The sequence below is a fragment of the Hemicordylus capensis genome, chromosome 1 (genome assembly GCF_027244095.1).
Source record: "Hemicordylus capensis ecotype Gifberg chromosome 1, rHemCap1.1.pri, whole genome shotgun sequence".
Lineage (NCBI taxonomy): Eukaryota > Metazoa > Chordata > Lepidosauria > Squamata > Cordylidae > Hemicordylus > Hemicordylus capensis.
The window spans coordinates 314,113,167-314,128,152 of NC_069657.1; the positions used below are offsets into that span (position 1 = coordinate 314,113,167).

Consider the following 14,986-nt stretch of genomic DNA (forward strand, 5'->3'; position numbering starts at 1 on the left):
GAGAAGCAGCTTCGAGTCTGTGCAGACAATACTGAGCTAGATGGACCAATGGTCTGACTCAGTATATGGCAGGTCCCTACGTTCCTATAACATCCTCTGCTGACATTGCCCTCATCATGTGGGGCAACAGGCATCTTGTCCGAATGGCCTACTATAAATAATATCAGCTATATATCATGATATATCATAGGTATGGAATATATCATAGGTACTTCAGTTTGAAAGCTTTGTTTGACTCACAGTGACTATCTCATTCAGTTTATTTTATTCAGCAAGAGCACCCTTTAGAATGTTGGGTGATTGAGAATGTCTCCGTTTCCTAATGTATTTCAATGGTCAGAAAATTGCTTTATTTTGAAGACTGCTTGCTTGGCAGTTACAACTATGGTTGTAATTCATACTGGGAAGAGGTTGGCCTCTGTGCAGTATTTTGGGAGCCTCTTACTGGCTTTAAAGGCTCTTCATTTGAATGCAGATTAACTGGTGAGAGAATAATGTTTTTTCCTATGCAGTCTGCCTCTGAAGAAAACATTTGTGGACAATTTAACTGAGTTGGAACCCAGATGGTAAAAAACACCAGAGACACAAGCCATTAGGAAGTAAGTATAAAATTGGAACAATCCATTTATAATGTACAAGGATCTGATGCACAGGGCTGGGTTTTTTGTTTTTTTTTAAAGAGACATACAAATGTCAAGATGATGTGCTTCCATATTTTTAATGAAGGTCACTATTAAATGGTAACATTATAATACTGTATATTCTGTTTTAAGTTATTTTCTTGGATAGCTCCTGTACTGTTCCTTTTTTGGCTACTTATTTAAAAACAAAAAGGAATTGCGCCGTTTCTCAGTGCTGGCAATAATATCATCAAGCTCTTCAGGTACGAGTGGTCAAAATCTCCTGTTTTCAGAATTCTTATAGGCAAGGAACTATAACATGAGGCTCCCACTTGCGACACTATCTGAAGTTCAAAAATATCCATAATCTGCAATGTAGAATCCAATTTTTCATTTCAAAAAGCTTTTCACAATTGGAAACACCACATTTGCATGCTTTTGGGAGAGAAAAGAGCATGAAGAGGAGGGCGATGAAGTGCCTTGGCTGTCCGCAGCTGGTCCTGCTTCCCTCTCCATCACTGTAAAGACAGCTGCAATCTAAATACTGGAATACTAGTATATTAAATATTATAATACTAGTAATGAGGCCCGTCGACTGGGCAAAGTCATTTCACATAGATTGCACTGCTAGGACAGTTAAAGAAATGAAATCCAGGAGGCCCTCTAATATTGCAGGGGTAATGTTAGTGGAAATTGTGATACTGGAGTGCTTGACCTAACCCCCCCCCCAATGGGCTTATGTTTCTTAACTAAACAATCCACTCTTACAGCAAGAGTGGATGGAGCAGCCTATGTGGAGAGTGTGGCTGTTTAATATTCCCTGCGTATCAGCTGAGAAGACCTGCAGCTGTCATGCCACTTAATCAGATCTTCCTGCTCACTATTTAAACTGAATACCAATTTTTTTTTGGGGGGGGGGCGAAGTGAATAACTGTGAATAACTGTGAACAACTTCAACTACCCCGTCAATTAAATTGGTATACAGGGAGGTGGCTCACGAATGGGTGGAACCTCTATTCGAGGGCCACGTGTATCTATCATAGAATTTTGTATTAATGTGCTTGCAAAAGGGAAGGAAAAGAACAGTTTGAATTTTGTAGGATTTCAATTGCAAACATTATTCATTTTATTGAATAATTTCCATATACGGTAAATTTGGATCATAGTAAATTAAATCTGAGAAAGATCTTCTGCTTCTCTTGGGGATGATGTTGTTTTGGAATTATTGATCTAATTATTGAGTGTTAAAAACCTCTTCACAATAATAAAATGTGATGATTATATTCAGAAATTCTAAAAAATACTAAAAAAGAAAAGAAAAAAAGATTATACCTCCTCGCAGCATCATATGGAGTAAAAAGTAATGCATTCAGCTAATTTAAGTGACAGGATTGTTTATGCACAATTTGGTATCTGTACCTAACCAAGAAATATGATATTTAAATTTTATTATTTTTTAAAAACCCAAAAAGTATTTAAATTTTCTCCAAGCATATTCTGGTGTAAAAAGTAATGCATTCAGCTAGTTTCAGTGTATGCAAAATTTGGGATCTGTTGGTCATCAGGAAGTATGACTTTATTTTGCACCAACCAACCAATTAAATTCATATTTATATTATGAATATAGAGCCAGGAAAGCTGGCATTTGCTTGCTCACTGGCTAATGGTAGCCTCATGTGAGGTGAGTTCTTGGTTGGCAGGTAATCTGGGCTGCTGTTGCTGCTAGCCTCTTGGGCATCGTGAACTCCAACTTTCCCAAGGGGAAAGAAGACGTTGAGGGCAGCAGCAGCAGCAATGAGGTGGACAGAGGCTCGAGGAGGTGCCTATTCATACCTGATACCCAGGCAGACTGAATCCTTGGAGAAGGGGAATGATGCAGAGATGGAGACCCTAGCAGGAGAAGTAAGGAGGGGGCCTGGAAAGGGAAATCCCAGGTGTCCCACTGGAAAGTGGGTTCAGTTTACTTTGAAGTGGAGGAGATATCTCAGCACAGGTTTTCTGTGGACAAATAGTAATCCTTCCATGCAGATTGCTCAACAAAGGCCAAAGGGCACGATGTCTTGATGGGAAGCTTGCTATATACATTCACATCTAAGCTTGACTTCAAGTAAGGTTATTTTGAAGACTGTGCTCCTCTGAATGCTATATGCATTCACATCTAAGCTTGACTTCAAGTAAGGTTATTTTGAAGACTGTGCTCCTCTGAGCAACCTCCTCTCCCTGAAAGTTGTGCAGTACAACTGGCCACCCCCAGCAATTTTAGGGTTTAATTCTAAACGATGCATTTCCTTCTTCCCTTCCCAGATATGTCTAGGTGCCTGTTGCATCCCAGTGCTGTTAGGAAGTTATATTTCAATGTTATTTCTTATTTATAAATGTTCCTTTCAATTAGAATCTGTTCTGTACTCACTGCCACTTAAAATTAGCACACTGAAATTGGTTTGAGTAGCTTAGCGTAAGGGTGGTTTACAGAAATTCACTCAACAAGTAAATAGAAGAAAGTTTACTAAACAGATGGTTTTCACTGGGGTTTGTCTTGCTTTACGCCACAAATGTCCTTTTTGTTTTCAACTCATCACGGAGTATTTTGTGCGGCCACAATGGCTTTTTAAGCTGTCTCTCATTTTTCTTTCTGATTGGCTGGCTAAATGCTGACAGTCAGCACACTCCTTCCCTCAGCCTTCAGAAACTTAGCACTGGGTACTCCCGTTGAAATTAATGGGGCAAGTAATTCATATCGAAGGGAGTACTCATGAATATTTTAGTCTGGATGTAAGCCAGTGACTGGAATAGCCCATCTCATAACTATAACATTTAAATTTGAGTACTGCTCTGTTGGTCCCAAAATTTCCAGTCACGATATGCCAAGTAAGAACATTACTATGGATCACTTTCTTTAAAATGGAGAAGGTGCTGTCAAACTTCATCGTGTTTTCTTTTGGCAGAGGAGAATAAAGAGCTCCCCAAAGACTGCATTTGCTTATCAAACAGTGAAGCTCTTCTCGCAATCAGTGAGAAGAGCTTCTGGCAGGTCTGCAGGGAGAGCGGGCTTAGCCTACTCTCCCCACAGACAATCAAATGTATAGCCCTGGATGGCCGGATAGGCCACCCACACGACTGTCGGCTCCATAACGGAGCCGGTGGGGGCTGTGGGGATCAGGGGCTGTGCGGCTCCGGGGCTGTGCGGCTCCCAGAAGTCCCAGGATGTCCTGCATGAGCATGCGGGGCATTTGGGGGGGGGATCCAGGATACCCAGATATCTGGGGGCCTACTTGTCTGTCATTGCATGCTGCGGCAGCACACAAACAGGAAGACAAGGTTAACGGAATGCCCGCTCCATTAACCTCATTTAAGGGGAGAGTGTTTTAGGCGAGCTAGCCGCTTTGGGAGCATTGGGCTCCCCCACGAGCCCGGTGGTTCCCACAACCACTGGAAAGTGGGTTAAGCTCCCTTAGCCCACTTTCCAGTGATGGTGGGAATAGCCTCAGTGTTAACCCCTTAACAAATCCATTTCTATATCTTAAACTGTTTAAGTGATATATTTGGATGCTCCAGATCCAAGTCATAAAAGTGGAGAAGCTCACAATACTCTTCATATCTATATATAATTTTCAAAGGAATCCACATGAGTAAACATTGGGCTCTAGGGCCACTGGGTATGAGTGGAAAAACAGGGTTCACTGAAAACTATGGGACTGGTCATATGATAGATAGATAGATAGATAGATAGGAGTGAGAGAAGGCTAGTCACTGTTAAATAGCATGTTTCATAAATGGGTGAAATTATCAAATTTCCTTCATAATTGTTTCAAATATATTTGCTAGGCTATTTTAATATTATGATGGTATTGAATATTGAATTGCAAATCAGCTCTTTCCAATTCAATATCCAAGGCCATCATAATATTAAAATTTCCTTGGCAAATATATTTGAAACCATTTGTAAGTATTTGAAACAAGTCGAACAACAATTATTAGAAAAATGTTCAGGAGATGATAGTATGTATTTGATTATATTTATATATACAATGCAAAAGCATGTATGAGAAAAGGGATGGGTTGAACTATATCCCAGCATGCTAAGTATGCAGAGAGAAAGGTCTGCTTCAGTTCAGATTAATTCTAGTGGGAACTGAAAGAACGTAACACACCCCATGAAAAGATCAGCAGCTTACAGGGATGGGCTGTAAAAGAGCAGAATAGCTCAGTTGTATTTTAATAGCTCAGTGATGGTATTTTGAAACTGTTTAACCAAGTGTGATGGAAAGTACAATTGTAGACTGGCAGAGATCTACATCGCTCAGAAGAACTTTGTCTAATTTTTCTCTGTTGTTTCTTTAGGATTTGTTAAAAATGTTGACAGATATCAGTCTCTGGTGTTCTTAGGGAATGACTGACCAAGATGAAAAAGCCTTCAAACTTTAGGTGTGTGCATTATTAACAGAAGTCATTTATTAGTACTGTAAACCCTCTCAAAGACATTTTCAAAAACCCCGAGGGGGGGGGGGATAAACACAACGTTCCTTTTTTACAGAAATCAAGGCATAGAAAATGCTTCAAAGCATAGAAACCTGATTTTTGGGGGGAGGGGTGGGGTGGGGCAGATAGTTGCATGTATACAAATGTGAAATGTGGGGAGGGGGGCTGGAATGAAACACGCTAGGGCCATTTTTCATGTTCCTCTTCCTTAATTTCATGAGTTGCACGTAGAAAAGGAAGCTGGAAAAATGCTGAAGAAGCAATGTGTGAACAGTCACGCTGACTTGATTTTCACGTGAGATTCAAAATGCCTTGTCATGTAATATTTTTGTTTTTAATGGGCCAGTTCAGTTGATGTGTTCATCAGCTTCTCTGCATCACATGAGGGGGAAGCACGTGCATGCACATCTCCACTCTAAGGTGCTGTGCCCAAATGCTACATCATTGCATGTGGGAGGGCTAGTTTGTTCAAACCACATTCAAGTTGTACTGTATATAATTCCCATGCCGAGTGAGTATACAGTGGTGGGGTAGCAGATTTGATCTCAAAAGATGAGCACACACTCCTTCCACACATGATGCGGAGGTCCAACATAGAGAGGAGGCATTTGTAATGTAGATTAGCTTTATGACCAAAGTACATTTTATATTTGCTTTTCAAGCACATGAATGAAAATGCCCTGAGATGGGAGCTTGCAGGCTGGCCAAGCCCGTAGGCTGGCCATTCATGAAGTAGAGTTGCGCAAGCTGGTCAGTGATTAACATGACAGCTTACCTGGTGGGTGTTGAGCCTGCAGGGTGGGGCGGGAGGGGAAAATGAGGAGCAACTGGAGCTGCCAGCAACTAGAGGCTGCTGTGTCTTGTTTGGCACCCTCCCTGGCTTGTTAGGACGAGCCACTCCTGATTCAGACCCTTCTGCATTTGAAAATGAGCAGAAAAACACCATCTGTGAAACTGCCCTCATCTGCTTCTGTCCTCTGCCTGCTATTTGAGGCTGGATTCCATATCGTTATTTCCACCATGATGCGACTGGAGGTTGCTCAAGTTATTTATTTATTTTTGCATTTATATACCGCCTTTTGTTAAAAAGATAACCCCAAGGCAGTTTACAAAAGTTAAAAACATACAATAAAAAGACAATAAAAACATCATGTTAAAAGTATAAAAACATAAAAACAGGCATAAAAACAATACAACAAAATACAACAAATAAAAACACAGAGAAGCCGCAGTAGAAAACGATCATGTAAAAGCCTGGGTAAAAAGCCAAGTCTTTAAAAGCTTTCTAAAAGCCGTGATGAAGTCCGAGGAACGAATGGCCACTGGGAGAGCATTCCTGAGTCTGGGGGCAGCAACAGAGAAGGCCCTGTCCCGAGTGCACGACAGCCGGGCCTCCCTCATTGTCGGCACCCGGAGCAGGGCCCTCTCAGATGTCCTTGTCAAGCGGGCAGCAACCCTTGGGAGCAGGCGGTCCCTCAGATACCCCGGGCCCAAACTGTTTAGGGCTTTAAAGGTCAAAACCAGCACCTTGAATTGGACCCGGAAACGAACCGGCAGCCAGTGCAGCTCTTTCCAAATGGGGGTGATATGTTCCCAACGGGCAGCTCCGGATAAAACCCTCGCTGCCGCATTTTGCACTAGCTGCAGTTTCCGGATATTCTTCAAGGGCAGCCCCACGTAGAGCGCGTTACAGTAATCCAGCCGCGACGTGACTAAGGCATGGGTAACCGTGGCCAGATCTGCCTTCTCAAGAAAGCGACGCAGCTGGCGCACCAGCCGAAGCCGTACAAAGGCACCCCTGGCCACCGCCTCCACCTGAGCTTCCAAAAGCAGAGCCGGGTCCAGTAGTACCCCCAAGCTGCGTACTTGCTCCTTCAAGGGGAGTGCAACCCCATCCAGAACCGGTAGAATCTCCTCATCCCGATTGGCTCTCCTACTGACCAACAGTACCTCCGTCTTATCCGGATTCAATTTCAGTTTGTTAGCCCACATCCAACCCATCACGGCCTCCAGCCCCCGATTAAGGACATCCACCACCTCCCTAGGATCAGATGACAAGGAGAGATAGAGCTGAGTGTCATCCGCATATTGCTGACAACTCAGTCCAAATCTCCGGATGACCTCTCCCAGCGGCTTCATGTAGATGTTAAACAGCATGGGGGACAAGACCGATCCCTGTGGGACCCCACAGGCCAACGGCTACGGGGCCAAGCAGTAGTCCCCCAGCACCACCTTCTGAACCCTCCCCTCAAGAAAGGACCGAAACCACTGCAACGCAGTGCCTCCGATTCCCATACTCGAGAGGCGGCCCAGAAGGATACCATGGTCGATGGTATCGAACGCCGCCGAGAGGTCCAGCAGAACCAACAGGGACGCACTCCCCCTGTCTAGTTCCTGGAGTAGGTCATCCACTAGAGTGACCAAGGCAGTCTCAGTCCCATATCCGGGGCGGAAGCCAGATTGAAAAGGGTCCAGATAATCCGTATCATCTAAGACCCTCTGCAGCTGGGACGCCACCACACGCTCTATCACCTTGCCCAAAAAGGGGAGGTTAGACACAGGTCTATAGTTGTCCAGGTTGGAGGGATCAAGGGAGGGCTTTTTAAATAGAGGTCTTACCACCGCCTCCTTAAGGCACGATGGCATCCTGCCCTCCCTTAATGAAGCATTAACGATCACCTCCAACCATCTACCTGTCCCCTCCCTGGCAGCTTTTATTAGCCATGAAGGGCAAGGGTCAAGAGCGCACGAAGTTGCCCGCACACTGCCCAGGATCTTGTCCACATCCTCAGGCCGCACCAACCGAAAAGAATCCAACACAATGGGACCAGATGGTACCAAAGGCACGTCTGTCGGAACTGCCAAAACTCTGGAGTCCAGGTCAGCACAGATGCAAGCGACTTTATCTGCAAAGCGACAGGCAAACCGATCACAAAGAGCTGTAGATGGCTCCTCCCCCATTGTCTGGGGGGATGTGTGGAGCAAGGTTTTCACCACATGAAACAGCTCTGTTTGTCTGCACTGAGCAGACGCGATGGAGGCGGAGAAAAAGCATTTCTTCGCCGCCCCCACCGCCACGGAGTAGTCCCTAAAATGGGCTCTAGCCCGTGTTCGGTCGGATTCGTGACGACTCTTCCTCCAGCGTTGTTCTAGCCATCGTCCAAGTTGCTTCATCGCCCTAAGCTCCAAGGAAAACCAAGGAGCAGAACGGGCTCCACCAAGCCGGAGAGGGCGCTTGGGGGCAACCATGTCAACAGCCCGGGCCATCTCTCCATTCCAGAGATCAACCAAGGCCTCGACAGGGTCACCAGCTCTGGACACTGGAAACTCCCCGAGGGCCGTCTGAAATCCAAGCAGATCCATAAGCCTCCGGGGGCGGACCATCTTAATCGGCCCACCACCCCTGCAGAGGGTAGACGGAGCAGTCAAACTAAACCCCACCAGGTGATGATCTGTCCATGACAAGGGAGTGGTCTCAAATTCCCCCATCTCCAGATCATTTATTTCCCGGTCAGCAAAAACCAGATCCAGAGTGTGTCCCGCCACGTGGGTAGGGCCCGATACCAATTGAGACAGGCCCATGGTTGCCATGGAGGCCATGAAATCCTGAGCCGCACCCACTAGGGGGGCCTCAGCGTGGACATTGAAATCCCCCAAGACAATAAGCCTGGGGGAACCCAAGGCCACCTCCGAGACCACCCCCGCCAGCTCAGGTAGGGAGACTGAAGTGCAGCGGGGTGGTTGGTACACCAGCAGAATCCCCAGCCTATCTCGGAGGCCCACCCTCAAGGACAAACACTCAAAATTCTGAGATTGCCTGACCGGGCACCTGGAAACGGGGAGGGTCTCTTGAAAGATGACTGCAACGCCTCCTCCCCGACCCTCGAGGCGGGGCTGCTGCACGATCTGGAAACCTGGAGGACAGAGCGGAGAGAGACCAACCCCGCCCAGCGCATCCAACCAGATCTCCGTCACGCATACCAGGTCAGCACGCTCATCCACAATCAAATCGTGGATGAGAGATGTTTTTGCGTTAACTGACCTGGTATTCAGCAGCAGCACCCTAATCCTCGAAGGAGTGTTCACAGAGCTCCCTAGGGTCAGAGGGTTGGGAGAAGGGCCGGAAAAAGGAACAGGCCTCAATTGCCTGGACCGTTTTCCCCTGTAACGGCCTGCCCAACTCCCACCGCCATATCTCCCTCTGCCTGCTACCCGTGATATTGCCGCCCCCACTCCAGACCCACTTTTTTGCTCTCCCAGACACATCCCCCCAGACTAACCCACCACAGCTTCTTGGCTTAATTTAAAACCAAGACCAGACTTATACAGTCTCTGCTGACTTCTTGCTTGGAGGAAGACGGATCTTCAAGGCAGGAGGAAAAGGTCTTCAGGGCCCCAGGCAGCTTGCCCTTCAGCTCACGCCCCCGGCCCAGCCCCAGCTTTAAAGCAGCAGAGGCTGAGGGTAGATGGCACACACCTGGAGAAAAGGTGGGGCAGAAGCCCAAACACAGTCACTGCCTTGCCCAAGATGTTCCCTCTTCCCTTCCTCAGTCCCCGGCCCAGCCTCAGCTTTAAAGCAGCAGAGGCTGAGGGTAGATGGCACACACCTGGAGAAAAGGTGGGGCAGAAGCCCAAACACAGTCACTGCCTTGCCCAAGATGTTCCCTCTTCCCTTCCTCAGTCCCCGGCCTAGCCCCAGCTTTAAAGCAGCAGAGGCTGAGGGTAGATGGCACACACCTGGAGAAAAGGTGGGGCAGAAGCCCAAACACAGTCACTGCCTTGCCCAAGATGTTCCCTCTTCCCTTCCTCAGTCCCCGGCCCAGCCCCAGCTTTAAAGCAGCAGAGGCTGAGGATAGATGGCACACACCTGGAGAAAAGGTGGGGCAGAAGCCCAAACACAGTCACTGCCTTGCCCAAGATGTTCCCTCTTCCCAAGTTGTGTGAGTCTGCAATACCAATGCCTATTGAACACGTGCTATAAGCCAGCTCTTTGGGAATTTCCATCAAAAAGCAGTACAAAAAGTGAGGAAAAATAATCGGTAGGTGTTGTTTATAGAGGGTGGGTTGCAATGACCATGATCCCCTGTATCACTTATGATTGTTCCTTAGGAGACCTATGTCTCTGGTTATATGAATCATAGAACCACAACACGGCTGTCCCAAGAGCAGTGACTGACATCCTAACTAAGAAAGCGCACATGTTAGGAGACTCTGCAGAGATGCGACAGGGGGCAGGGCTCGCGTGCAACTCCCCCAGTCCTCCTCCACACAAGCTGTTGCACCTGAGGCCAAAATTTCCCAGTTCTCCCCATGCTCGGGAAACAGAGGACATCTGGGTGGAATTCCAGGGCCTCCACAACCCCTGGAGCCCTCCAAATCCTCTTTACATAGGAACATAGGAAGCTGCCATATACTGAGTCAGACCATAGGTCCATCTAGCTCAGTATTGTCTTCACAGACTGGCAGCGGCTTCTCCAAGGTTGCAGGCAGGAATCTCTCTCAGCCCTATCTTGGAGAAGCCAGGGAGGGAACTTGGAACCTTCTGCTCTTCCCAGAGCAGCTCCATCCCTTGAGGGGAGTATCTTACAGTGCTCACACTTCTAGTCTCCCTTTCATATGCAACCAGGGCGGACCCTGATTAGTTAAGGGGACAAGTCATGCTTGCTACCACAAGACCAGCTCTCCTGTCCTCTTTAGTCTGTCCCGGTAGTGTGGTCATGGAGCCACCAGCCCACACTGCCCCAGGCAGCCGAGTGTGACCTCTGCTTTAGAAACAGAGCGGGGAGTGGGGAAAGAAATATGTGGAATGGGAATATGTTCAGTTGCATGTTGAAATGTTTCTGCTAATGCATATTTGCATAAATATACCTGTTTTACATTCTTACGTTCTTGTGAGTTCAGTTGCTGTTTGTGCCCTCAAGAACCCATGTGTTAAAAATACTGCGTGTTTCATGGTGTGTGTGTGTGTAGAGGGATGATGCTTAACTTGCAGCCAGAGGTGGGGTGTGGTGGGCAACAAAGGTCTTTAGGTCCAGGCTCCAAAATTACCTAGGTGAAACACTCCGTAAGAGAGAAAATGTGTTGCTGACATTGTGTTTCCTTCTTACAGAATGCTTCCAGAGCTGGGAAGGTCCACTTGCTGGCATGATAGTGTCAGTGACAAGAGTTCTGCATGGGCCCCATCATCTCCCTGAAGAGTAGGTAGGATGTCAGCCACTGTTCTTGAAAAATGACTTTGCTGCAATTTAATTTTGACTATATTGAAGTCAAAATTTGGGCCTCACAGTGAATCTTAAATCAGGAGAGGACTGATGCTTTGATGTCCTGCTTGTGGGCTTCCTGGATGGTTAGTCATGGTGGGAAACAGATGCTAGACTAGATAGGCCTTGGGCCTGACCCAGCTGGGCTCTTTTCACATTTTAATCTTCCATCCATAAATTGAGTCTCCCTGATACTGAAAAGAAGACCCTGTTTAACCCACCCTGTGCTGTTTAAGAGGTAAACTAATTTGCCACATGAAATTTTTGTCCTGCTAGATTGGGAAGAGTGCATGCACACGATGCTGGGGTGTGTTTTTTTTAACAGAGGAAGGATCACTTTAATTGACTGCCAACAAACATGTAAAAATAACTCCATGGGTGGAGGACTTGCTTCATGTTTGTGGGCAAAAATAGCATGTAGACTACATTGGAGAGTTTCAGTCTAGAAAACCCACGTTACCAGTGCAAAGCTGTGTGGCCTAATTTCATAAGTAACAACAACAGTGTTTCAGTGGTGACTATTACTCATAAATAAGGCACTACTAAAGCTGCATCTATGGGGCTTTCTTAAAGCATATGAGCAACCCTAATGTTTATTCACAAATAAGTTCCACTGTGTTCATGAAACTTGCTCCCAAGTAAATGTGCAGAGGATGGAAGCCTTAGTGAACCTTTTGATAGAGCTGGGTCCCCTTTGTTCCACTCTTTTAATATACTACTGAATATGCTAATATATACAGGCCTTTAATCATTCTGACCTTTGAGCAGCTACTGACCAAACTGATTTGGCAGGCATTAAGGAATGTGGAAACGAAAGAGGCTCTAAGAAGACTTTCTCAAATTTCTTCTCCTTCTCCTTTCTAGAAATGAGATCTTAGAGGCAGACTGGTGTGGTATAACGGCTGCCAGGACAGGTCTTTTAAATAGTGCCATGGCTTGAAGAACTTCCTTTGGGACTGAAAGAATCTCTTTTTCCCTAGAAGGAAGACCGCATTAAGCACAGTGAGCAGTTGGTGCCATATTTCCCAGAGCAAGGAGTTAAAAACATAAAGAGAACGCAAGCATATATATTTTTAAAAATATGGTTGCTGCTAGCAGTTTAAGAGTTGCAACACCTGATACATAGTGAAATCTTCCTGTGCAGGATGTTTCCATTTCAATGTCTAATTAATTACAAATATTCAAATAGACACACTGGGGTTTGCTCTTCCATACAAAAGATGTTAACATCCATTGCTTGAATCAAGCTACACAGTGTAAACAGGATGATGTATAAACGTGTGATATGGAACACAGAGGGCCAAGTATGTTTGAAGGTTAGCTTATTAATAAAACATAGCTGGCCTTGATTTAGTGTAGAAGAAACTTAAGACATTTATCAACATCTGTCCGAACCCATTTCCAGTCTCTTTGGACTCTGCTGTGGATAAGCTGATTAATAAAAGATGATGCCTTCGGAAGGAAGCTTAGATCTTGGTAAGCAATGACAAAAGGAAAGGCAGCGCCTCATCTGCATATGAAAGGCAACTGTGAAAGTAAACTAGTTTACCACTATATCCTCAGCTGCCAGCTTTCTCTAACATTTCATCTGACTTCGTTTTGGCTGAAGTTTGGATAAATAAGAAAGAATTCCAAAAATTAAGTGTGGAATTAATTTACAAGAAAGACCATGGTGCTCCCTCTTTTTTAAAAAAACACCACACACACACACATACAAACCTCTGAAATCGAATCCAGTTCCTTTGTGGCTTCCTCCTCTCAGCATTTTTTAACGTTGCAGCTTTCTGTGTTTGTTTTTCATTTGTCTCCTTGATTCTTTAGTCTTTCCTTTCCCTGGGGCTAGAATAAAGCTCTCATATTAAACAAGTGCTGCACTTTGCCTATTGATAGATAGTTGCCCAATAAAACATTGCCCTCACAAGCCAGTTAGTGAGGTATGATCCATGTAATCATTAGTAATTTGTTTCATTATGATGTATTGCTGCTTCTGCAACTAGAGATTAAATGCTGCTTCTAGCAAGCCAGAGGTTGCTGGTTCAAATCTCCACTGGTATGTTCCCCGGACTATGAAAAATACCTATATCAGGCAGCAGCGATATAGGAAGGATGCTGAAAAGCATCATCTCATACTGCATGGGATATGGCAATGGGAAACCCCTCCTGTATTCTACCAAAGAAAACCACAGGGCTCTGTGGTTGCCAGGAGTCGACACCGACTCAACAGCACACTTTCCCTTTATCTAAGAATTAACCTGCTAGAGTAGACAAAAAGTCCACCTCGCATAGCATTTTGTTTTCATCAGTGGTTAGCCAGATGCTCTTTGAGGAGGCTCACAAGTGGAGCTTGAAGAAAACAGACTTCTGTTGTTGTCCATTCCCATAATCTTGTACTCAGAGAGGTACTGCTTCTGAACATGAAGGTTCTCTTTAGCTACCATCATTATTATCTGTTGCTAAATTCTTCTCCATGACATTGGTTGACATCCTGACTAATGAATCCCCATCACCAGGGCTTTATCAGAAGCACTGGTGCCTCTGAGAAGTCCACTTAACTCAATTCCACTGTTGGCTCAGCAGTGGGGGCAAATTTTAACAACCTCCCTTCCCCCAAGAAACACTCTGTGTCACCCAGAAATATGTCCTTGTGGGTCACACAGCCCTCAGGGACATATTGTCCTGTTCTGTCCTTGGCGTCCACAAGGCTTGAGATGAGGTGAACCGAGGTTGCGATCCAGCTGTGGCAAAGGTTGAGGCAAAACTGAAGCAATGCTGAGTACCCTGGAGAGGCCCCAGGGAACAAGCTGACTTGTCAGTGCCTGCAGGCAAACTGAGCTCTTAAGTACTCTTGGGCTTAGATCATTCCTCCCAGCCCCAACCTCCATGCCTGGAATGTCCAGATCTTAAAAGGACCATTGCCCAGAACTTAGTGCTCCTCCTCCATTCCAGCTGTTCTCTCCTGGATTGCTGGTGGTGCTGGGTTGCTGATGTTAGGGGTATGGATGGTGATGGATAAGAGGCAGGTTCTGTGGTTGGTTTGGGTTCCACAGGTGCTGCCCGAGGGGCTCTGACCCTAAAGGGGCTTCCTCAGGCTTCTTCCCATCCCACACATTTCCCCAGCCACCCCACGAGCTTTCCCAGGCTGCCCTGAATCACTCCCCACCTGCCTTGAATATTTCTGAGAATCTCTTCAGCCACCCCTGTGCCAGTGCTAGGTCAGCAATTAAAGAGCCCCCCCCATTACCAGGGGCAATAGCACTGCATTCTGCTGCCTCCTCATGATGGGGGCATGATTCTCATGATTCTCCCTGCTGAAATAAGAGCGTCCTCATCTCTTACAACGTTTAAAAAGGCAGTCAAGACACATTGGTTCACCCAGGCTTTTAATTAGATACTGTTTTAATAATCTAATGGTTTTTAATAATTTTAACGTTGTTTTAAATTTTAAATTGTTGTAATGTTTTAACCTTTTCATTTGTTGTTTTTATTATAATGTTGTAAACCGTCCAGAGACTTGTGTTTTAGGCAGTATATAAATATGTTAATAAAATAAAATTAAATGAAATAAAATCCTATCCCAAGTTTAGGCACAGGCCTAGTAAAGCTACCAGCTAATGAACAGGATGTGGA

General features: G+C 45.6%; 1 long non-coding RNA gene across 5 annotated transcripts in view; it reads left to right on the forward strand.

Annotated features, from left to right (window-relative positions):
• The window catches only part of LOC128348019 (uncharacterized), a 65,722-nt gene that overhangs the window by 15,473 nt on the left and 35,263 nt on the right, over positions 1-14,986 (forward strand). For 3 of the 5 annotated variants that reach the window (XR_008317883.1, XR_008317878.1, XR_008317880.1), the window contains exons 4-6: positions 513-599; positions 4,962-5,045; positions 11,209-11,300. This is a non-coding gene — a long non-coding RNA (uncharacterized LOC128348019). Of the gene's footprint in view, positions 1-512; positions 600-4,961; positions 5,046-11,208; positions 11,301-12,223; positions 13,491-14,986 lie in introns of those variants that run through there. The other 2 variants (XR_008317884.1, XR_008317882.1) reach the window with 2 other exon arrangements.